This window comes from Talpa occidentalis, unplaced genomic scaffold, assembly GCF_014898055.3.
Source record: "Talpa occidentalis isolate TD23 unplaced genomic scaffold, MPIMG_talOcc4v2.1 talOcc4.2, whole genome shotgun sequence".
NCBI classification, from domain to species: Eukaryota; Metazoa; Chordata; class Mammalia; order Eulipotyphla; family Talpidae; genus Talpa; species Talpa occidentalis.
This window is the reverse complement of record NW_023602073.1, coordinates 115,571,945-115,597,226: the sequence shown is the minus strand read 5'-3', so window position 1 is coordinate 115,597,226 and position 25,282 is coordinate 115,571,945. Positions and strand designations below refer to the sequence as shown.

At 34.7% G+C, this 25,282-nt stretch overlaps 2 protein-coding genes across 5 annotated transcripts in view; one reads left to right on the top strand and one right to left on the bottom strand.

Annotated features, from left to right (window-relative positions):
* NT5DC1 (5'-nucleotidase domain containing 1) overlaps positions 1 to 25,282 on the bottom strand; it is a 114,359-nt gene that overhangs the window by 52,234 nt on the left and 36,843 nt on the right. The gene's annotated exons all lie outside the window — the stretch shown is intronic.
* The window catches only part of COL10A1 (collagen type X alpha 1 chain), a 54,570-nt gene that overhangs the window by 11,187 nt on the left and 18,101 nt on the right, over positions 1 to 25,282 (top strand). Inside the window, exon 1 of one of the 2 annotated variants that reach the window (XM_037520263.2) lies at positions 5,712 to 5,738. The exons of the other annotated variant lie outside the window; for it this stretch is intronic. The gene's annotated coding sequence lies outside the window, so the exon portion shown is untranslated. Of the gene's footprint in view, positions 1 to 5,711; positions 5,739 to 25,282 lie in introns of those variants that run through there. 2 annotated transcript variants of the gene reach the window in all.

The window sequence follows — 25,282 nt, the reverse complement described above, 5'->3', positions numbered from 1 at the left end:
TGTTTGAGTTCTGATTACTCCCCTGACTGTTTCCTCACGTCACTCTCTCTCCTTGGGGCTCTCCTTGTTCTCTCAGAGACAGAACAACAGTAATCAACTAGGCCAGTTCATAACCCTACACTGTTGTAAGTGGTCAGGTGAAAGGAAAAGTCCCATTCCTCTTACATTAAATCAAAAGCTAGAACTTATTAGGCGTAGTGAGGAAGGCAGCTGAAAGTCAAAATAGGCTGAAAACTAGGCCTTTTGCACCAAGTAGCCAATTTGTAAATGCAAATGAAAAGTTCTTTAATTAAATTCAAAGTGCTACTCCAGGGTACATACAAATGATAAGAAAGTAAAACAGCCTTATTGCTGACATGGAGAAAACTGTAGGGGTTAAGATAGAAGATCAAACGAGCTATAACATTCCCTGAAGCAAACACTTAATCCAGAGAAGACCCTAATTCGTTTATGTTGGTCACTTAATAACCTGAATATTAAGAGGTGATCAAAAGGTTATTATAATTTAAAGTTACTTCATTTATTGATCATATCATATTACTAGCAGGATGTAAAGTAGGTGACAGAAATGGAGACTGAATACTTTGAAACAGAGTACAATACAAGCAAAATACAAATTTTAGAGTTATGGGAACAGAAATTGTGCTTCTTCATTGCTTTATCATGAAAACAAATAAGAATACATTATTTCTTACCATTTACACTCTGCCTTTCCCCATCAGTGGTGAAAAATATTTTCAATCTAGTCATGGGCACAATTCAGGTTGGATATTTCATTTTTCCCAAGGAGGGAGGGGAAGAATTAACACTGGGAAAGAATTCTGTTAGTAGGGTCAAGATGATTTGTCTGTAATATTTCTTATAGAAGAATTCCAAAGAGTATGTTCTCCTCAGTTCTAAGCTGGGAGTTTACTTTTAATCCCCAAGTCTTCCAAAGAACACAGTATGAAAAGAGGGAAAAATAAAACAGAGGAACTTGATAAATTCTATGCTAGTTAGTTAATTAAAGTTAACATTATCAGTGATATTACAGTGATAGCACATAACCCTAATACGATGTGATGAGATTTATTCTTTACCTATTTGGGAATCTTATTCCAAACCCACAACCCCTGTCAAGTCATGGGAAAGACATTATATAAACCCAAATGGAGTGACATTTTACAAAATATTTGACCAGTGCTCCTCAAGATTGTCAAGGTCACAGGAAATAAAGAAAGAGAGAAAATGCCACAGACCAGAAGAGACTAATAATAAGACACGATGACTACATGCTACGCAGTATCCTGGATGGGATTCTGGAACAAAAAGAGGATATTAGCAGGAAAACTGGTGGAATTCAAATCAAGTCTGCAGTTCAGTTCATAATAATGTGTCACTGTTAGTTTATTAATTTTGACAAGTGTATCATGGTAATGCAAAATATTAACATTATAAGAAACCGGTGGAGAATATACAGAACCTCCCCATATTATCACTGCAAATTTTCTATAAATCTAGGGATATCCAAAAACAAAATGTTTATAAGTCAACAAAATATTAAATAAAATTTTGAAAATGGTTTGTCGAGACAAAGAGGAGATGAGCTGTGTCTGGTTTTGAGGAGCGCACGTACCCTTGCACACCTCTCTTGTCACCATTGCTCAGATGGAACACTTCACATGAATGAAGCTCACTACTCTAAGGGGATTCATAGACTGTCTATCCCTTTATAACACATGACTAGAATATTCTTTCTGTTGTCCAAAAAAAATCACACAGTTCAAAAGACATTACTCAGGTTTTCATTACTTCTCCACGTCATCTGATTACCACCACAGATGGGTGAAGGCATTGCAGCTCTGGTTTATTAAAGCAAATATATCAATGTTTCCCTTTTTTTCTATTCAGATCCCTTTAAATCAACATTTTCAGAGCCTCAAGTGGTAATGAGCAGCCCCCAATACAGTTACATAGTTTATCTCATAGATAAATGCAACTAGGGGCTATGGTTTTGACACTTACATGGTGTTTTCAGTTGTAACACTATCTTGTTTATAATTTATTCACTAACAGAACACTGAAGAAAGATAAGAAATATAAGAACCACAAATTTTGAACTTTAACAAATTATTGAACAACATAAAAAGAACCAATTTTACAGGTTATGTCTGTAAATTGCATTCATCTGATCCAGTTTCTTATGTAATAAATCAAGATAGCTCTGGTATTTTGGAAAAAATGTTAAAAGAAACAATATAAGATGATTTTATCCTAATTGGTTATCCACACCTGCAGTGAGAAATTGTAGAAAAGTGCTGCTTGCAAATAGAATCCTGAAACACTCGTTCTTATCTCATAATTTGAAACCAAACAGGAAAAAGAGCAGATTTCACTAAAGGTCAAAATTCAAGAATTCCATTCAGACATGAAAACAGTTTCTATTTTTTGATCCATTAACATATAAAGAAATATAACAAACATTAAAAAATTTCTCACCAAATAATTTTTTCTAATTTTTTGTAACTAAAGAGAATATATTACCTATTTTGACACATCAGTGTATTACACATTTATCACAATCTACTGATGTACATGATATACTGATGTATCACAATAGGTGATATATACAGAGAAAAATGAAAAACTTTATGAAGTATTTTTTTTAGTAAGGATTATATGAAAACAAATTACACGTTAACACTTTAATAATACACTAACATTTCCTCAGTTAAAAAATCACATCATACAGGCCTCCCTGGTGGCGCAGCGGTTGAGAGCTGGCTGAGAAGCTGCCTGCAGCCTCCGCAGTGCCGGTTTGATCCCTGGCCGCCAGGTGAGGGTCCCACATGGCGCGCAGACCTCTCCTGCCGTGCCCGCAGCTCCCCTCAGCAGTGTACTTCGTCAGTCTGCCTGCTCTGCTCTCCCCTCTGGCTCTGGTGAATTCTCTCACCCTCCCGCGCTTCTGACTGTACCCAGTGCTTGTATAAATAAATAAATCTTAAAAAAAAATCACATCATATGCCACATAAAAACAACAAAACTTTCAAAATTTCTACAAGGGGGTTCAAGGAATCATGTCACTTAGGAAAGCGTTCATAAATGTATAAAAGTTTAGGAAATGTTCAACTAGCTCATCACCTCAATTTACAGATGGAAAAAAAAAAAAGCCCAATATTTATCAGACTCATGAAGTCCAGATGAAAATGATAGTGTCAGGGCAAGAATCAAGTTCTCTTTTTTCTTCACCATCTTTTCACAACATAACTTCTTAAAGTGTAGCCTTCATCTGGCTGTTCCATTCACAAAATCCCCACCACTGAGTAAGTAAAGCAGGGGAGAAAACACTCATTTCTGGACTTGAACTTCTTTGTGTGTAGGAACTAGATTCATGGAACATTTTCAACATCAAATATACAAGACCAAGGGTCCTCCCTGGTGGCACAAGGGGTTAAGACACAGCCTGTGAAGCGTCCACAGCTGCTGCAGCACAAGTTTGCTCCCTAGCCAGGGAGATACCTACATGGTGTGGCAGACCCCTCCTGTCTCACCCACTACTCCCCTCAGCAGTGTATATCAGTCAATCGGCCTGTTCTGCTCCCCACTCTGTCTCTGGTGAATCCTCTCACCCCCCACACCTCTGGTCTACACCCCAGTTCTTGCATGCATGCATAAATCTTAAAAAAAAAAAAAACAAACTGAGACTGAGAAATTATACATTCAAGCAAATAGTTGTCCCAAGGCTTCCCAACTGCCCAACAAGGTCCCACTGTTTCTACCAAGGGAAGAAAGCTAAAAACTTGAGAGTTATGGAGGATTCTTTAAATTTGAAAGTAAAGTAGAGAGCAGCAGAGGAAAACAGAGGAGTACAATGAATCTTTCACTAAGGGAAAATTCTGCCCAAACAAACATGGAGTAAGTTGTCTTCCTGCTTCTCCTTTCTGTACCATGTCATTGCCCTAAAGTTAGTTCCCAAATTATATGACACTATAAATGTAAAAAGATATGTTTGAAATCTAATTTTTATGGTAATCATCATCACCATCATTAACACTTGCATAGCATGACTTGTTTTAGAAAACAAACCCCAAATTTCTCATAACAAGATTATAAATGACCTTTTGGGACAGTGTCTATTCGTAATTCCTGGTCTCCAAAATCCATTTCACAAAATAGTGCTCTTCTAAGCCAGAGAAAAGACACATGTTTACTTGACTTTTTGATTTGTATTCTTTGTAAAATAATAAACTTTACAAATAATTAACAAATAAATCAAGTGATTAAAACATTAAAATATGCTAAACCATAACACTAATAACAAATATATTAACAGGTTATTTAAACATTTTATTAATTTATTCAAAAATTGCTTACTGAACAACTACTATGGGTCGAGTACTGTGCAGGTGGATATTATAGGCCAGCAACGAGAAAAATATGTGAATTAGCACATCCAGTGAAGAATGGCAGGGTAATAACAGGCTGAAATGAGGCCACAGAGTAGGAAGGATGGGGGAATATGGATTTATTTGGGACAGGATAGGTGTCAGCCTCTGGGAGTGAGTAACCCTTGAACTGAATTTGAAAGATAAGTTGGTAGCAATGAGGATGGGATATGCTGGGAGTGTGAGGTGATAAGGCAAGCACAAGCCCTAAGCTGCTCAAGTGAGGTATAAAATGTTATGAAGTTACATGGGAAAGCAGTTTGGTAAGTCTGGATTTTGGAGAAGTGAGGTAAAGCAACAGCCAGGACTTACTTATCTCTAAGAAATCTGACTCTGGAATACCATTCATCTATAAAGAAAAGACAAACTCTTGCCATTTGGAACAACATGGATAGAACTGGAGATTAAGTGAAATAAATCAGGAGAAAAGACAAATAAATACCTAATGGTAGTGTCAGATAAAACCAAACCAATAATTACCCCCAGAAATCTGACTGTAGAGCTAAGGGAGGAGGGAGCACAATGGACTATGGTGGACGACCATGGGCATTGAGGCTGACTGTAGTATACATCTGACAGGTATGATCTTCTACCTCCAAATATGAAACAGTGTTGTAAACAAATGCTGCCTCAATTAAAAAAATTTTTTTGACTCTATCCACAAAGTTCTTCATTGTTTCTGAACACAGACCCTTTGCAGAATTTAAAGGTAACAACAAAAAAGGTAAAGCATACTGACCATTTCCTATGAATCAGTGATGTTCATATACATTTCTCATCCAGTATTATCATCACAGAGTTGCTCCTATTTGTAGGAATAGGATCATTTAATTGTTTCTGAACCCTTTTTAGAATTTTAAGGTAAAAATAACTAGTAACTAACTGCTTACTATGAGTCAGGTACCCTATATACATGTCTTATTGAATTTTATATTTACAACAACTGTGGGAAGAGGAATTATCAAAAAAAGAAAAACAAAATGGCCGATAGGTATTTGCCCACAAGCATACCAATTACGTGGTATGGACTTCAAATTGAAGGAGAAAATCTAACAATTGAGAAAATAATCCCCTTTCTAAAAAAAAAAAAAAAATTTTAATGGAGAATATTACAATAATAATGCCCTTTAAAAACACCTCATGTTTTTTGTGATGTATTTTGAAAATGGGTGTTTAAACATAATTCTCCCAATTCACCAACAGAAAATATTTTTACATTTCTTTGTATCTTTTTTTTTTTTTTTTTTACATTTTAAAAAGACAGGTTTATTAGGAAAAGGAAGAAAACAGAGGCACCTACTTAGTCACAAGCAGGTAGGAGAGCTGCCTGTACCTTCTATAAACAATGTCTTAGGATTATTGTTACACAAATCTTTTACCTCCTTTGTTAAATTTACTTCCTACTTACTTATTTTTGATGTAATTGTGAACAGGATTGTTTTCTTAATTTCTTTTTCTTCTATCTCACTGTTAATGTATAAGAATGCAACAATTTTTGTATACTGATTTTGAAGCCTGCCACTTTACTACACTGATTTATTGTTTAAATAGTTTTTCAGCAGAATCTTTAGGGGTTTCTAAGTATATTAACATATCATCTGCAGACAGTCATAGCTTCATCTTTTCTTTTCCAAACTAGATTTCTTGTTGTTTAATTGCTCTAGGTGAGAATTCTAATACTCAATTAAACAGAAATTGTGGCAGTGGACAACCTTGTCTTGTTTAATATCATAAAGGAAAAGCTCTGTTTTTCACTGTTGAGTATGATATCTGCGGGTGTGTAATATATGGCACTTATTATGTTGAGGTACATTCTTTCTAACCTCACTTTATCAAGGTGAAGAGTTAAGGGGTTAAGTTAAAGATGATAGAAACCCAGACTATAGAAACCCAGGTGAGCCAGAAATAGGGTGCCTCTTCCCGGAATTGGGGCATTGTCAACTCTCAAGAGGTAATGGAAGATCTAAGATGCCTCAAGAAACTTGGTTAAAAGAGGTTAGAAGTTACATTAGAAGGAAACTGACAGATAACAAAAGACAAGATATTTTAAAGAGGGTAAGAGACAAAAAGGATCAGTAAAAATATTTCCTAAAATATGTATAACTGAAATTCCAGAGAGAGTGAAGAAAAAGGGCAGAAGCATTTTTAGGTAATGGATCTGAATTTTCCAGAAACCAAAGAATGTAAATCCCAAGGCAATTAATAAAATAGGAAACTACATTAATATACATAATAAAGGCTGAAAAAAAAGACCAAAGAGAGTTTTTTCACAGTAGTCTAAACAAAATAGATTACCCTTCAAAGAGCAATTATACTGACAACTGACTTCTCAACATAAAATGAGACTAGAGGATGATGTGGAAAATAACCATTAACCTAGACTTCTAGAGAAATCATCCTTCAATAAAAATGGTGAAATGAAAACATTTGTAGAAAAAAAAATCACCAAATACACAGAGTTATTTTTTACAATACAGTTGAGCTAAATAATCCTATTTATTCAACCCAACTTGGGGCCTATGAAAGTAGTCACTCAGCAAGATCACAGGTATTGTTCTTTTATTGGAAAGAAAACTACTTTCTAAGACACTGGGGAAAAATATCATTTGCAAAAAAATTCAAGTGAAGTTAGAAAGTGGTGGAAGGTGAAACACTAAGAAAAAAGAAAAGAACAACACTCATTAATTGACAAAATATTTGAATTTGATCAAATAAAATCAGTGTAATTGACTGATGTTAAAATTTATTATTTTTTTCTTGCTTAGAAGGTCACACTATTTGAGCTAATTCTATAAATGCTATTAAAGTACAAAGTATATCAGTTTTACATCTGATGCATTTTGTTGCACATACAATAATTATGGGTGACAAAGTTTGTATAAAAGGCTCTAAAGCAATTGAATGAGCTTAATATTCTGAATGCTATTGGATTTTCTTGAGAGCAAGATACATATATATCTTTATAATATATATATATCTTTATATAGATATATCTTTATATCTATATATAATCTTTATAACTTCTATAAGATGCCTAGAATACAACTCTGGATATAGCAGGTTCTCCCAAATAATTTCATAAATAAAATTCAGAAAGAAAGAAAGGCAAGATACTTCATTAGCTCAATTTTAAATGAGAAAAAAGATTCTCATTTTAAAGTTATAAATGGCAAATTTAAGAATTTCAGTCTTTTCATCTTTAAATTCAAACGAAGTTGATGAAATTTACTGTGGGGAATCATTTTTACATTTTACATATATTTACATATCAACCACATAGGTGATGAAAGGAGGTCCTTTTGAAAACAAAGACATTTATCATGGATTTAGATTATAACTGAAACTACTTTTCAACTATATTACTGGCCTGGTTTTAGGAGCAGTTTCTATTTATCAGTACCCCAGTGTCTTATACATTCCAATGGCATAAAGAAAGTGCAGGCTATAACTAATTACAGCACAAAGATTCAGTAAGTTGGGAATTATTTATTTACATGATGTCATGAAAACCTAATAGTCAGGATGGCAAACAAAGAGTCTCCAACAATTAGGAGAGTCTATATTCCATAGTACATTTTGACTTGGGAGAAATAAAGAACAAAGGAATAGGCAGAAAAAATGAATAACGATGTGTAAATTGACAAATGTGGATAATTAGGAAAAAGTATATGAGTAAAAAAAAAAAAAAGCTAAAAAGACACAGGATGGATGACTTGGCAAGAAGTCTCCTTTTTTCCCTTTACAGAAAAAAAGTTGTACTCCTCTGGCTTTTGGCAAGAACAACCACATACCCAAATCAATTTTTAAAAAGCAGGAAAACAACAGAACTAATAAAGCTACAAAAAGGTAACATTTAATTATATATTAAAAAAAATACCACTGATAAAAAAAAATGGCAAAAGAAGCCAGTCTTCTGTTAACTCTGTAATACTGCTGGTTAATAAGCAGATGCAAAGTGCTTTTCCTTCTAAAAAATACACATCACATCATTGAGATGTATTAATTAAAACTACTGCAAGGATTGTTTTTTGAGTCATCCCAATGCAAGTGTTTGTGCCAAGGTGTCATTCCATTCTTGCATTAACTCATGGGATCAAATAAATGAAATTCCCCAATCCCCATTCACATCTCAAAAAGCCACTGACTCTTGGAAACAACAGAAATTTATTCTCTCCTGGAAAAGAACCAGACAGCAGACCATCATTCGGTAGCCAGCATATGATTCAGCCGAGCTTTGTATAAAAAGTATAAGGTTCAAAAACGACCTATAATGGGCTCTGGAAATATTGGATTGTTTTTACCCTTCTTGGACTCACTACCGACAGCATCTATAAACTTCTGTGTATAACTGAAGAACACGCCAGGATGACAAAGTAGTGACTTTTAAAGAACAGCCAACAACAAGCACTTAGGGACCCTTTCAGCAAATACAGGTAGGAGAAATGCAAATATATGACAACAGGTTATTATGAATGAAAAGCAGGGCATGAAAACTGGCTGCATCTGTTTAAACGATTTCTCCAAAGAGATTATAAAATATATTTACAGAAAAATATGTTTTTCTGTGTCTTGTAAAATTTCTATGTTTTTAATTTTTTGTCTTCATGAAGCAATGGTTAAACAAAAAGAAAATTATTTACAAACTCAGTATTATTTTTTTTCTGGATCTGAAGAGGTGTAGGAGTAGGCAATTTAGGAAAAGTATCCATGTAGATGCACAGAATGAATATGAAGTGTTTGAAATTTCATGTATATTCAAGTGAGGTAGCACTTTTAAAGTAGTCTCAGAAAGGCACTTGCTTTTGTAATAGTAAACACCTCCCAGCAATGAGATAATCAGTATTGTTAGAGTTATTATGAAATAAAAAACGCAGTGGAGCAATTTGCACTCATTACTGCTATGGAAACTAAAAAGTTTCTGGAAATTGAGAGGAGTTGACATTTTCTGAACTCAAACTGTCAACATGTGATACTTTTTCTCTAAAAAAGGAAAGAGTCAAATAGAAGACAGGAATGGAAAGAAAAGTACAGATAGATTGAACTGAAATACAGGCAGCTCATTTTCCTTAATGTTCTTGTAGAACTTATAAGGCATTTGGTTTTTTAAATAATATGCTGTTGGTGGTCTAAGAGATCTTCAACTCCAGGGACTCAAGGCTTTCAGCAAGAGCCTCACAAATGGGTCTAGTCAGCTAATGGACTTTATGATCAGTGTACGATTTCCCTCTTAGAGCCTCTGAATTGACAGGTGTCTTTTATTTCTCCACTATTTTTTCACCATTTCAATATTCTAATTCATTTGGACTGTTTTGTTAAAAAATTGGGTCCAAATTCTGGGAGGACCAGGAGATATCCTCTCTTGTGGTTTCATGGGCTTTTTGTTATGGTCTACTGAAAAAGAGTAATTTTGAAAAATGCAATTTTACATACACTTGATCTAGCTTTGAACTCAAACCCTTCAACAATTCATGCTAATATTTTTTTGAATTTAAAAAACAATTTAATTTTAAAACTTCAACACTGGTTTTTGGCAGTTTCTCAATTCCAACTCTTTGAACCTGTCCTCACAGTTCATTTCCCCCTCTCTGAGCTTCCAAGAAAGTAACGGCCAAAGGACTGAATGAGTGTAGAAGCCGGAGAAGTTATTTGTCTAGGATTCCACTCAACAAGTTTACGCTAACAACTAACTGGTCCCACACAACTTGACATTTTTACAGAAAATTAGAGCACTACAATTGATTTATGCGGGGGGCAGGGGAGAAAATCCTCATTTTTAGGCCAAATTAATTAAGACACTTAAGACAGAGGAAAAAGGGACAAAAATCTAGGCTACATATAAATAAAGATTATTTTCATTTGTTTTCTCCTTTCCTACCCCAAATAATACAGGTAACTGCAATCCAAGGTTTATCTCTTTTTTCTCTCTTATTTCGTATAGGGGAGGCAATGTTATGGAGTAAGTATACTTAGGCAAAGAGAAAAAAAAGCATGGAATGAACAAGCAGTAATGAAGAGAGATGCAGCAAGCCTTCTCAGGGAGTAAATAAGCACTTAATGGGCCAGGGGCTGGCAACATAAACTGGAGCCTTTGAGAACAGGGGGATACTGGCAAGCTGTGCTGTGATGGAAGAGAGGTGTTGGTGGGGAGAGGATGTGAAACACAAAGCTTTAGTCATCTGATCTTTATTTTCTTTATCTCCATAGATACAACTAATACAATTCTCAAATGTAATTATAATTTAAGATACATTGAATTTTAAAGGAAAATATTATGAAAGAGTGGTAAGAATATCTTAAATGTCATCCTATCTGACATCTCTACTTCATGAAATTTATCTTTCAAGGCAAATTGAATGAGAAATACAACCAACACCCACCTTTTCCTCCCCTCAGACCAAAGTTGATTAGTTTTGTCAAGAAATCAGAGGGACAGGGACAGAAAGACAGGAAAAGAAAAGGCAAGTAAGGAAATATTCTGTACTTCACTTATTCCTTCCCCAAATAAAGGATGACAGAAAACAAGAGGCTAATGATTTTTTTTTAAGGCAAATAAGTTTATTGACCTTAACCTCAAGATTTTAATGTGATAGTATAATCTGGAAAGTATATTGGTAATGATATTCCATTAAATTAGATAAAACCTACCACTGACCTTGTTCTAGTCAATATAATTTTTTTCTAGCCTATTTCCAGATCCAAATGCCTTTAGGTAAATGCTTATATTCATTTCTTTTGTATTCTTTCAGTTTTTCTTTGTGTAAATACTAACATATCTATCTCCACAAAACATATACAGCTCTGTATCCTGCTTTAAAGGAAAATGTATATATCCCAGAAATCTTTCCATTTCAGTATAGGAAGAACTTCCTTTCTTCCTTCCTCTCTTCCCACTCTAAAGGAGAAGCATAATATTCTTTGTACAAATGCAAATTTTAGATGGATGTTTAGCTTCTCATCTTTTGCTTTTTTAAATCAATGTTGTAATGGCTAACCTCATTCATAGTCCTTTCCTTGATGTATAGAATACGGATAGGTAAAATACATATGTAACTTTGATCTAGTCAAAGTTCTTTTAAATTGTTCACTTATGCCTTATAAAGCACATGTTTAAACTTCCTAAATTGGATTTAATGTATTATATTATTTAATCTCAAAATATGGCCTTGGGCATATGTTAATTTACAATGGTCCTTTAGGTGAGCTCCAAAGGGTGACTGATTTCCAGAAATGCTTGTGCTGATGAGTGACAAGAACTATGAAATAAGACTTACTCTAAAGTGCTAAATGAGCAGGTCACTCACAAGAAGAAAGATCATTATCTTCCTCAGATTACACAGGTCTTTGTATAGTTTGGAGAAGTTGGGGGACTACATATCATATATCCATAATGACTGCATGTTCTCACATCAATGCCTATAAGCACTAAAATCATGTTAAATTAATACAAATTAACAATTAATCCTTTAATTAATCCAAAAGTAGAAATCCTTCAATGCCACATCGTATTCAGTCACATGTAAAGTAAGTATATTCTTCCTGTTAAAACAAAGTTCTATTTTAACAGCCTCATTTCAAATCTGCACAGAAGCCAAACAGATAAAGAACAAGGCTGTATTAAGCTTTTCTTTTCTCTTAAGCAATGATTTCTATTTTTATCTTATAAGGAAATAATATATTTTATACTCAAGACAATTCATCATTTTTCCTCACCTACAAATTATAGCCAAGTCCAAAACGTAGTAAGAGACTAAGAAGTATCTCTTAATTATTAATCCAGAGGTATAAAAAGTAAATCTGTATTCTGTTTTTAGTCTGATGGGTGAAATAAGGCAGAACAAATGAGGAATTATTTAATTTCAACATCAAAAACATCCAATATTTCTCAAGGGGGACCTCCCTTTCATAATTAAATTAACCTGTAAGTTTACCAAATAAACATCAGGAACAGTGTACTTTCAAACTGTTTTAACACTACCTCACTGTCCTAGCATTTTTGAAAAAAGCAAACAGAAAATTTTGGGTATTTTTAATTAACTTTCTACTGGGACTTAAAATAAGGTTGACATAAAAATTCCAAAACAACAGCATGATCACCTGTAGCAAGAAGTAAGTGTTGAGTGAATCTGTTGCTTAGAGTACAAGAATGAAAGCAAGTCTTAGTCATGCCTCCCTCTGAGAGAAAGCCAGATCACCAAGGATAGATAGTATGGTATTAATTTGCTAATTTGTTGTTTCATTAATACATTAAATATATTTACCAGCTACTTGAAAATTTATATATTTTAGCTAACTGTTAAATCTCCCATAACCAAAAATAAAACCAGTAGACTAGCACACTTATACTGTTCCAGAGAGGAAAAAATACATTACAAATTCATTTGAGTTGAGACCCACAATTTAACATCCTTTAACAAGGTCAATCACTAGTTAAATCACTTTAACTATTACATAATCAAAATAATCCTAGTAGTCCCTTTAGACATATATGCTAGGTCCTAAATCCAAAGATAAATCCTGCATTTTCTAAATGCAATACATATAACTTTACCCTGATATAGTACCTGGAAAATCTTTTGAATTTAGTGTAAGACCTCTTGTCACCCCTTAGGTCATTTTGTTAAACTGCATTTCTGTGCATGTATCGTCTACAAATTCCCACAGAGAAGGTAAAGAAACAATTCTTTTAAAGTCAAACCTTTAGCTTATCACAGTTTAGCAGGCTGCAAGTGAAAGAAACTATTCAGGTCTGCATGAAATTTAAAATAGAAATTTCAGGACAGTAAGAAAGATATTAGGTTGAATTACACAAAACTGCTGATATTTGGTTGTTTCTCATATATGAAAATGACAATTTCATATGGCTCAACTTAATGAACTTCCTTAAGTCTGACCAATAATAGAGGCACTTTGGACCAAGATGTGATTTTAAAAAAATTAAAAATTGGAACAAAATGTTTTACAACTTAAAATGTAAACAAAGAAACAGCACATTACCTTTTTCTTTCACTTTATATTCTCACTGAACAGACTATAAAACATTGTATTTAAAGATAAAGGGGATGTCCTCAACTGACAACAGTTCCCTGAGAGAGCTAAATTCCCTCTTAAGGGTGAGTGAAATTTTCAGACCTGATGCTTATCCATATGGATATTCCATGTAAGAACATGATTTTAAAATATATTGGTCATTTTTATGTCTTATCAAAATATTAATACCTTATAAACTAAAGCTAAACTCAACATAGTTTATAATTTACACAAGTTTTTAAGAAACTCTTAATTCCACTTAACTGTATGATTTGACTAGCTAAAAATTAATGATGTATGCACGTATGTGTGTGTGCATATATGTAAGTGCACACACATTTATATTTACATATCAGACACATTTTGCTAAATGTTAGACGCCAGGTTACTTCAAGTGATTAAAATTTTACTTCTCCAAAAGCAATGTAGTTCAGCCATCTAGTGGTAAAGCATAAAGCAATCACTTCTCTGTATTTTATTATGCTATAAAAGGAAGACTAGCAGCATGGAGAGGGATTACAGGTTGTTTAAATTTACCGTTTCTTTCCTTTGGTGGCCTTGAACAGCCCAATCAATAACTCAGAAGCATTTTTGTTCTGGACCTTTAAAAAGTCACATTTAAATATTATAGTCAAACATTAAGACAGAGATGAGGAGAAACAGATGGAGAAGGGTGGAGACTATGCATATAGGGTCTATGACAAACTGTGACAATAGTCCTTGGCTTCCTCTTTTGTGCTCAGCGTCCACACCTGTATCTTTAATGTACTTGGGTTCCTTCCAAGTACAATATCTCCATACAGATCTCCCCTTGGAACTCCACATGCATAGAGGTCAAACAGATACTTTCAATTTTATATATTCAAAAAACTAATCATTGACTTTAAATAAGTACATTTGCTGGTACAACAAATCCTAATGGACGAACTTGCAAACCTTCAAGTGATTCAGCCTAAAACCTCAAAGTCATTCCTTCATCCCCACTCCCCCGATCAAATGGTAAATAAGATCTTACACACTGTGTGTCCTGACTATATTTTGACTTCCATTTCTTTTCCTCCTAAATGCCTAATTTCTGTAACCCTTCTGAGACTCCCGAGTTTAGTTCCAAATCATCTTTTATGAGGATAATTAGTTGCCTGATTCCTAACTTCTTGTATATGTAGGTTTTTACCAGGTGCTGAAATATGGGTCCTTAGAGGCAAGAAATCTTAGGGAAAGACCAGACAGGGAGAAATCAGCACATAAAGAAGCAGTGAAGGGCCTCCCCGGTGGCGCAGCGGTTGAGCGCTGGGTTGCGAAGCTGCCCGCGGCCTCTGCGGCTCCGGTTCGATCCCCGGCTGCTCCCCGGCCACCAGAGGAGGATCCCACATGGCGCGCAGACCTCTCCTGCCGCCCGCGTCTCCCCTCAGCAGTGTACTTCGGTCCTTCTGCCTGCTCTGCTCCCCGCTCTGGCTCTGGTGAATTCTCTCACCTTCCCTCGCTTCTGACTGTACCCAGTGCATGTATAAACAAAACAAACAAACAAATAAATAAATAAAACATGCTTCTATTAAAAAAATAAAAAAAAAAAAAAAGAAAGAAAAAAGAAGCAGTGAAGTATGGCAATGATTGTGGACACAATCCAGGAAGCCCCTGCAGTACAAAGAAACATAAGACCTTTAAGAATCCCAACATTGACAGGATGAGCAAAGTAGCAAAAAACAAAAAACCAAGGAATAAGACAAAGAAGAAAATCAGATTTGATGGAGGAAACTGAGGAAAGAAGTATTAAGTCAAGAGAGTAGAGAATTATGAGAAAGAGTGGTTTATAAAGTTAGGTGTTTAGAAGAGTAAAAATAAGGCTACTGAAAATAAACCACTGGACTGAGTGATAGTTTCCAGATGATCTTATCAAGAGCAATGGGATGATGTCAAGAATTGTACTAGAGTTACAAAAGAAAAAAAGCATGAAATAATTCTCTAAGATGTATGGCTGTGAAGAGAAAAGGAAAGAGGGGAACAGAAGAAACTGTAGGGTTACAGGGAGGTTTCTCTTTCTATTTTATAGCATTCAAAAAATTGAATACAGAAAGAGGTTTACATAAAGATAAGGTGAGGACAGGATTGAGAATAAATGGCAGAATAAAGTCCTGGGTGAAATAGAGAGGAATGAATATAGTAAACAGGAGTCAGCCATGGAAACAAGCAAGCAAAACTCTGACCCGGCAGTCTGGACAATCATGCAATGTGAAATTAAACTTGGAGTGGAAAGAAGTCGAAAATGTTATCTGATGTTTTCTCTTATTTTTAAATAAGAGGCAAAGTGAAGAAGCAGGGGTCAGGACAAAAGGTATGGAAGTTAAATAGTAAAAGAAGCTAAATATTTAACTGTTTGAAACTTTAAGGTGTTAAAACACTAATCATTAATAATAAAAAATAAAATTAAAAACAATCTCTAATCATTAATAGGTGGAAAACAATCAGTTAAATCCTGTATTTCCCAATCATATACTCCCATTTTAAACTCTAAATCTTCAAACTAGTTTAACATTTGCATTTGAAAAGTCAACTATACTAAAAGTATAATAAAAATGAAGACAGTGCTTCTTTCATCATACAAATCTCATAAACGCCATCCCCTCCAAAATTTCCATTTCTCCTCCTCCTTTATAAGAAATGCTGAAGCAGAATCAACCAGGTCACTGTAATTCTGTATCTTTGTCAAACAGGTAGCTTAGTAAAATAAAGTGGTGTTTTCAATAAAGTTGGCATCAACTAATCCCCAAATAACATACACTCATAAAATTTCAGAAGCTAAAATAAGTACCTTGCTGCTCCAGAAATAAAAGAATATTTGATGAGACAAAATTATCAGTTTATAAATGTCTCAGTAATCAAGATAAGAGCTGCTATTTTCCCAGGCTATAGTGAAAAATTTTGCTGTAGTTGCTTTTCCCTTCGCAAGCCTAATGTTTTATTTGCTGTGCTAGACTATGCTGGTATTTATTATAGAAAAACTAAAATGAACAGACTTTATTCCAATTGTAAATAGAAAGTAGGAATAAAAATGTTTTCTAACATACTACCTATAAGCATAATCCTAAATTTTACAATCCAATATCACATTTTCAGTATTTACATGTACTGTTTTACAACCAATATCACATTTTCAGTGTTTACATATACTTGATGAAATTGTAAATTTTAAAAGCATGTCAAGAGACCATAAATTATTTAAATTTAATAGTTCTATATTAGCAAACTTTAGTAAGTGTTCAAAATATTTCAAGTGAATAAATGAATGGAATAAATATTTGCTCTGCCAATACCTTTTAACCATATAGCAATCTGGAGGGCTCAAATAAAAAACAGCATAATTGAAACATTTAGCACTTTCTACTGTGTGATTTTCTTTGAGAAAATAATAAGCAAAGAAAAGTATGTATACTTAAAATGTATTTGCTTGTACTACTGGGACTGAAGATAGCTGACATGCTCATTGGCAGGTACACATATTCTGATAAGTCTTGAATGATGTGGGGGAGCAGGTGGAGAAATGTGGTGGCAAAGATACTGAAGGCCAAGGGAAAGTAGGTGGCAGAACTTTACAGAAGCAATTAAAAAAGGTGGGGGAGGCATGAGCAGGTAGTATGCAACTAGGAGCTGCAAATTCTAGTCTCTGAACAAATTCATGAATGTAAATCCAGAAATGTCAAGATTTAAATTGATAAATGATAACATTTTTCAATGTGAAAAAAGTTGTCAAGATGTCATCTTATTTACTCATTTATCAAAAATCATATAAAATCTGAAATTGTTTTTATTTATAAAATTTAAACACCATAGTGTAAATCATAACAATTTGAAATTGTTTCTACATTAAAATCTAAATGCCAATCATAGCACCTAAATCAATGTATGTGATCAATGTATGATTAATCAATGTATGAACTCTGTACACAGTACATCTAATTTTAAATGATACTCCCAAAGTCACCACATTTGACATTTACAATATATAATACTCCAAGACTCTCCAGTTTCCCTACATTCAGGTATTTTATTAAATGACAAGAATCTATGACAGACAGCTATAAAAGTAAGCAACATCAAATAAGAATAAGCTTACATTGCTAAATTAATGCTCCAGTCTCTAAGTATTTCAGTATCACTCTTACCAGTCACTTCACTACATCACCATTCTAGTCCATCATTCTAATCCAAAATACTTTCTTCTTGCTCAGTGAGCACTGACTCTCCAAGTTCTGAATATTGTAGTTAGTGCCACCTTTTGAAAAAACACATCTAATTAGGTCTATTTTCTGTAAAATTCCTTCAAGTCTTGGCCTCTCATTACCCTTGTAAAAGATCAGACTCTAGCAGAACCTACAATAACATGTGATGTATTCCTATGTTGTAAGTCTCATCATTCATGGCCCAGTCTTCCTTCAGGTCCTCAACAATAGTTTGAGGAGCAATCCTCAAAAGAAGTTATTATAGGGAATAAAGGTAAATACTTTTCCAATACATTACCTATCCATGAGGGGAATACTGGCCTTTAGATGACAGCCATGAGTCCCAACCTTGATTTCTCATGTAAATTAAATTCCTCACCTCTAAAGAATGGAGTTAGTCAAAAAAAGTCTATGTATGTTCAAGCTACCCAATTCTCTATTTCACCACTGATTTTACATAGAGATTTCAGACTTAAAGCTTGCTCCCCAATCTCTACACCGACTGGCACATCATCATTATGTTCAACTATTTCCCTTTTAACTCAGTGCCTGCACTAGACATTGGGTTTTTTTTTTTTTGGGAGGGGGTAAATATTTATTTGATTTCAAGTTTACCTACCCTTTTCCAACAGTTGTCCTTTGATTCACCTTTGTTAAAAGAAACAGTGCTATATAGTTCACTCTTCAAAATACCGCTCTGGAAAGTTCCAAGGATAAACTTATTTATCCTACTAGAGTAGTTTTTGAATAGGTCAGTGTTCTGTTAATACTGGCAAGGAAAAGAATCAGAAGATTATAATCCTAAAAATGCAGAGTCAGTGTAGTACAGAAACACTGTTTTATTTGATATGCTGTCATATGTAGTGGGGAGAAGCCTAAGTTAGTATATAGAAATGGATTTTTGCTCTGACCTTAGCAATGATGAAAACAGTCATTCAAGCTACTAGCTACGAAAAGGTTATTAATTTAATATTTTAGAAGTCACTGAGTAATTTAAATTGTTTTTAAATTACAACTTCAAATTCTAAACCAAGTGTGCAATTTGTCATGCAAAATATATACCAGAACTTTGTTGGCTTACTGTCTACTTGTGTTTATCCACAGACTACATTGCTGTCTTAAAGAAAAATTTAAGAAACTGGGAAATTGGCTAAAAATCCAAATTTTGCGAGGCTTGGTCAATAACCATCACTTGAATTTTGAGTAGGTGTAATTGGTAAAAACAAAGGATCAGTTCCTCAGAATAAGCTGTAACCTACAAATCAGGGTTATATATTATAAATTCGTTGAAAATCTTTCTTTGGCCTGATCCTTATTTTCTCTATTATGCTTTTATTTTTATGTAATTACAATAATGACTGACGGCAGTTAACTACTCAAAATATGATTAAAAAGTATACTTAAGCATATCAGAGTATTAAACATTTTTTCACTCATTTCATCCCATGAGAAAAATAAATTTCTCAAAGTTTAGTTAATAATGACTTATATAAATCATCTGAATTTGGGCATCCTTAAGAAAAAAATTATATGCTGAATACGATACTATATAAACTTTGTTATATCATTAATACTTGTCTTAATTAACATGTACATATTTTAGAGTTAATAGAATGATTTTCATCATTTAATAGAATGATGATCGTCTTAAGACAATGTTTATTCATTCTTAAGAATATTTCAACATTATTATCTAGTCAAAACCTTTTCCCTCAGATTATATCCCCAGGGCTGACAATTAGAAAATTCTGAAATAAATCCAGTAACTTTCAACAAAATTTTGCAAAGAACAGTAAGTGTTGTCAGTCTAAGATCCCTTGTTTTAAAAAGTTTCATGTTTAACAACATGCCAAACAGAGTGCTCATTCTCCTATCATGCATATTTGTGGCTGGGATATGGTGAACCAGCTCCAAGTCATAGGGAACAAATACCATTGGCTCACCACTCCTGGTTTACTTCCTACTGTTACACCCAGTCCTCTTAAATACTGTTGTGAAGTCTAAGAAACAGTCACCTCAAAGTCTGGTGTGGCTCACAAACAACTCTAAGAGTCCATTTACTAGCTTATTGGAAATCCAGGTTAATTTAAATACAGCTAAATATTTGAGTTCTAAACTTAGAATCTTATATATAAAGCAATATAGGAAACAAGAAAACACAAGTTCAATAAACATTTTTAGCAGCTCAGTGTAAGTTGGGTTCTTTAAGTTTTCATTTTAATGTAATAAGAAGAATAAGTGTTTGTTTTCAGATTTTCTGTTCTAAAAAGGATTCTAATTATATAAAATTCTAGAAATCCAAATATCCAAGTGCAGAAATGCCAGTAGTATCAGTAGTAAATGTGCTCCGGATATCTTCATAATAAAAAAGTTAATGACCATATTTAACTGAAAATGAATGTGAAAAATCATAACGAACAAATTCCTAACCTCTAATTTTTTCTTAAGTTGTAAAAAGGTTTAAGACATTCCATTCACTTAAGCATTTTCACAAAATGTTAGAAATATCTAATTGTTACAGATTAAAATTTATTAGAGAAACATCAAAATCAAACATTCTACAAACAGTTATGTTGCAATTAATGACAGCAATAACCTTTCTTGATTTGATTATAATAAAATGAATTACTTTACTAAACTTTTGAGTGAATGATTTCCTAGTTTTACCAATAAAGTGATCAGTTGCCTCAAAAACAGAACATGTCAAACACCCAGATATGTAGCATGGCCAAATATCGAATTAGCAACTAACAAAGAGTACTTCAACATTGTACTCCAGAAAGTTCTTTTCCCTCAGGTTATATCCCCACAGCTAGCAATTAGCACACTTTGAAATAAATCCAGAACTTTCAATAAAGTTGTACAGAGAACATTCCCATTCCATCTAACTATGGCTAGAAAGGATAGGAACCTGGTGATTTTCATAGGAAAAAAAATCTCTATGCAGGGAGATACTTGTCCTGAAAATTGTTATACGTGTTGGGAAATGACCAACATTTCACCCATCAACATCCCTCCACCCAACAAATATTGGAAATTGGGTCCAGAAATACCTTTTCAATATGTGTCCAAGTTTTCCCAATTTTAAATATTCAAAAGAGCAATACAAAGCAATGATGTAAGGCGGAAAAGGGAGATAGGCTTGACTTGGCCAGATAAGCAAAAAAGCTGCTTCTAAGAAAGTATATTGACCCAAAGACGTGGAACTGCTACATTTGGGTTTCATTTTATAAGGGATACACTTGAGCATCAGTTGATTAAGTGATAATCAGAGGAAATTACACAAAAGCAAGTATTTAAAAATATCTGATAGCATGTTCTTAGGAAAAATGCCAAGGTAGCATTTGGAATTGATGGACAAACTCTCCACTCTGCCATCTATTAGCTTAATGAACCTGTACAATCCTGCACAATTCCTCTAAATTCTTGAGCTTCAGATTCTTTATATACAAAATAAGAGCGACAATATCTATCTATAAGGTTTTGTGGGTAAAGTGAGAAAAGCAAAGTACCTGACACATAAAAGACGCTCAATAAATGCAAATGTAGGGCCTCCCTGGTGGCACAAGGGATTAAGATGTAACCTATGAAGCTGTCCCCAGTCACTGCAGCACGAGTTCGATCCCTGGCCGGGGAGCTACCCACATGGTGCAGCAGACCTCTTCTGTCTTGCCCGCTGCTCCCCTCAGCAGTGTATTTCAGTTGATCTTGCTGTTCTGTTCTCCACACTGTCTCTGGTGAATCCTCCAATCCCCCATATATCTCTGGCCTGTACCCCAGTTCTTGTATGCATAAATATTTTTTAAATGCAAATGTACCCAGCAACAAAGTTGAATCAAAGCTAATTATAATGATCATCACAGAATGTATTTTAAAAATGACCAGCAGACGCAAGTACCTTACTAGAGTCTCAAAAACAGAAAACTTTTAGAAGGATAATCCTTGCACCTTGAAGAGGATGACTTAATATTTATGTCTTAAGCAAAACAAAGTTAAATTTCTATTTCCCTCATTCCTCTGTGACAAGAAGTATCTCAAGGACCATAGCTTATAAGCAGGGCTCACAGGAGCACTTTTCAATTAAAAACCTGACCTGGGGCCTCCCTGGTGGCACAGCGGTTGAGCGCTGGGTTGCAAAGCTGCCCGCAGCCTCTGCAGCGCCAGTTCGATCCCTAGCTGCAGGCGAGGGTCCCACATGGTGTACAGACCTCTCCTGCCGCCCGCTGCTCCCCTCAGCAGTGTACTTCGTCAGTCTGCCTGTTCTGTTCTCCGCTCTTACTCTGGTGAATTCTCTCACCCTCCCGTGCTTCTAACTGTACCCAATGCTTCTATAAATAAATAAATAAATCTTTAAAAAAAAAAAACAAAAAACAAAAAACAAAACAAACCTGACCTGGAAGTGCTATAAAGTTAAATTTAAAGAGATAGAAGTGTTTTTTTACTGTCAAATGAACTTTTTTTAAAAATTCTGATATATTTATCAACACTGTAAGTGCATTTTAAAAGCAACTCAATACTGTTATATTGTAGCATACAACCTACATTAAAATGTACAAGAATTTGTGTCAGTACTGTAAGGGGCAGGATTGGGCACAGGGCAGGTTTTCTATGATCCCATGCAGACGGGGTAAAGAAGGAAAAAGTCCTGGAGCCCTCAGTGGCTTTTGCAGGCTTTTATTGGGATTTACCGGGTACGGCAGGCAGGGAGGCTGGGGGGTGGGGTGGGGTGCTGGGAGGCCTGCCAGCCTGTCAGCAAGTCTTTACTCTTTCTGGGTTCTCCAGCGTTCTCTCGCACTCTCTCTGCTTCTCCTTCTGCTCTCTTGGCTTTTCCTGGCGTCCCTGTGATGCCGCCCTTAAAAGCCCAGTCGTAGCCCAGGTGAATCCCCTCTACCTATGCCCACACCCTATTCCAGGTGCCCACCATGAGGCATGCATTCGGGACCGCAGGGTTCCATCATCTATCCTAATGGCAGGAGGGCAGAAAAGCCTGATACTTTCTACCTTACCCTACATACTAATGGGAAAATAAGATGTAAGAATAGATGACTTTCGAATATAATTATTTATCAATATTATTGTGGTGTTAGCTTTTAAATGACATTATCCAAGCCATAATAAATGTACTATCCAAGTTACGTAAGTTTAATCAGTATTTGGACCAAAGAAGACTGTATTTTGACCCTTTATATTAATTCATCACATGCTATTACTAGTAGATGAAGAGCAACCTCTCCCCCCCCAAAAAAACCCCATATTTGGTAAGGTCATTTGTTTCTAACAGGCTGCAAAAACTTAACATCCTCTCCCCCCCATTCTATGTGAATTTTTGCCAAACAATACTATCTGTAATTTTTATAGTTGTTCTGCACGTTACAAGCAAACATCTGCGTCTTATAATTGTATTACTTTACAAGTGATATATGATCAGAAAGCCTAAATGAATCCTTAAAATCCTTTTTTGGCTGTAATTAAGCAACTCCTACTGGTTACAAAATTTAAAAGCAATATAAGAAATTAAGATTTATGGGGAAATTGAACTGAAAGCTATACTGGAGACAAAATTGGAAATATTTAAACATCTATTTGTTTTCTCTTAACATATAATCAAGGGGGAAAATGTCATTTTTAACTTATGCGAAATATAAAATGCTATACAAGTATAGAGATCCAAAAATGAAATTCTAAAAGTATCCCATTAGAAAATGTAAGAGTACTGCTCTTTCAATCACTACAATAGAATACTATAAAAAAGCCTATTAGCCTATTAGCCTACTTTACTATAAAATAAGCCTATTAAACAATTCTTCAGGATAAAAACAAACATATCAATATTAGCACTATTTGCTTTTCAATTATCTTTTTTAATTAGCAAATTCTCCAATTAGCCCATCTTAGAACTCATACAACATGACTCTTTCAATAGTAAAGAATGAAAAACAAATCCACTTAAGAAGCTGATTTGGAAAGCAAATACAGTGGTGTTTCACACAAATTCTTGACCAGGATCAGCCAATATTTAATTTCAAATTAAAAACTGGGTTCCTCACAAATCTTCAAGAAATATATGCATGTGGTGTGAATTTGGCTGGGATGCTTCATGTCTCTGAGCTTCAATTCATGTCTAATGGTGGGGATAAAAAGTTACCTACTTCATGGGGCTGCTACAAAGAGCAAATGAAATAGGTAAAATTCTCGGAAACTGATACACATTAAGACCTTAAAAATATATTAGCTGTTCAGTTGGATATTTTCTAATATATTCCACAAATCTAAAAGACACCTGGTTTGCCACACAAATTCATGTGCACTGCACAAATGCAAGACATATTGTTCAGTAAATGAGAATATTTGTAAAAATATGATGAGGGATGGGTATTTTGATCTACAGGTTTAGAGTTGCTCCTGAAGATAGCTAATTTTTTCCAGTTAAACTAAAGTATAACAGGCTGTATAACACACAAATCTATTGTTATTATCTAGGGGACTTAAATAGAGTTGTTAAAAAGGAGGGGGGCTAAAATTAGTATCTCTTGAGGCTTATTCAACACATTTTTTGGTGATACTGAAGGTGATACTCAAATTCTTGATCTTACAACCTTACAATGTTCTAAAATCTCTATCCAATATTCACTTTCTAAGTAATAACATTTCCTCCTTGAAAGGTCATAAATTTCCATTCAGGAGAGAAGATGCTAATGTGCCATTTGAGCAAGGACCCAAAAAATGGAGCTAGTAGTGTATGAGCCCATTTTAATTTTTGGCATGCATATACATATACATATACACACACACACACACACAAACACAGGTATATGTTTCACACACTAAAGATTTGAAAGAACTGACACAGTAACAAATAAATGGGGTATGGATGGATAGGAAATTTGGAAAGTAAAGCACAAGCATGTTCATGTGAAAGTATTTGTTGCTCTGAAACTGTATGTCTAGGTTTCTCAGACATTTAGACCCTCCAAGAGTATAAGCCTTCTTTCACTTGTTTCTATCTCAGTTTCTATTCTGCATCCATACTCTTAACTCTATACCCCTCCTTCCTACACCCTCCCCCCTCCCCCTCCCCCCACTCGCCATGGTTACTGCCAGCGAGCAACACTTTCTTTGGAAAATCTAACTCTGAAATCTTACTTATTTGCCAATAAAAAAATTTTAGGCACGCGGTCATTAGGACAGCAGCCACTATTCTCTTGTGAAAACTTTACTGGGAAGCAGTTGATATTGGAACCTCTGCCAGAATTCAGTTATTTTAAGGTGAGACAGCAGTTCCAAACCAGCACTGTGCAAAAGGCCCCACCCCTGGGAGCTCACAGTATGAGGGGAAAAGCCCACACTCAATAAATATTGAAGTCTGGTCTCCTAAGGTTCTTAGTTCTTCATTCAACAAATATTTATGAGGTTCACAAGTGGTAGCAGGCACTACCTGTGCAGAGTGGACCGTCAATGATAAATAAGGAATTATTCTTGAGGTTCATTCAGGCTCAAGTGAAAGTGTGATGAGAGCATTCCATCTGATGATTTAAGAAAATGGGTTTTACCACCAAATCCATAAATTTTGGGTTCTTAAGAAGCTACAGCAAAGACTGTAAGGGGTTACGTGTT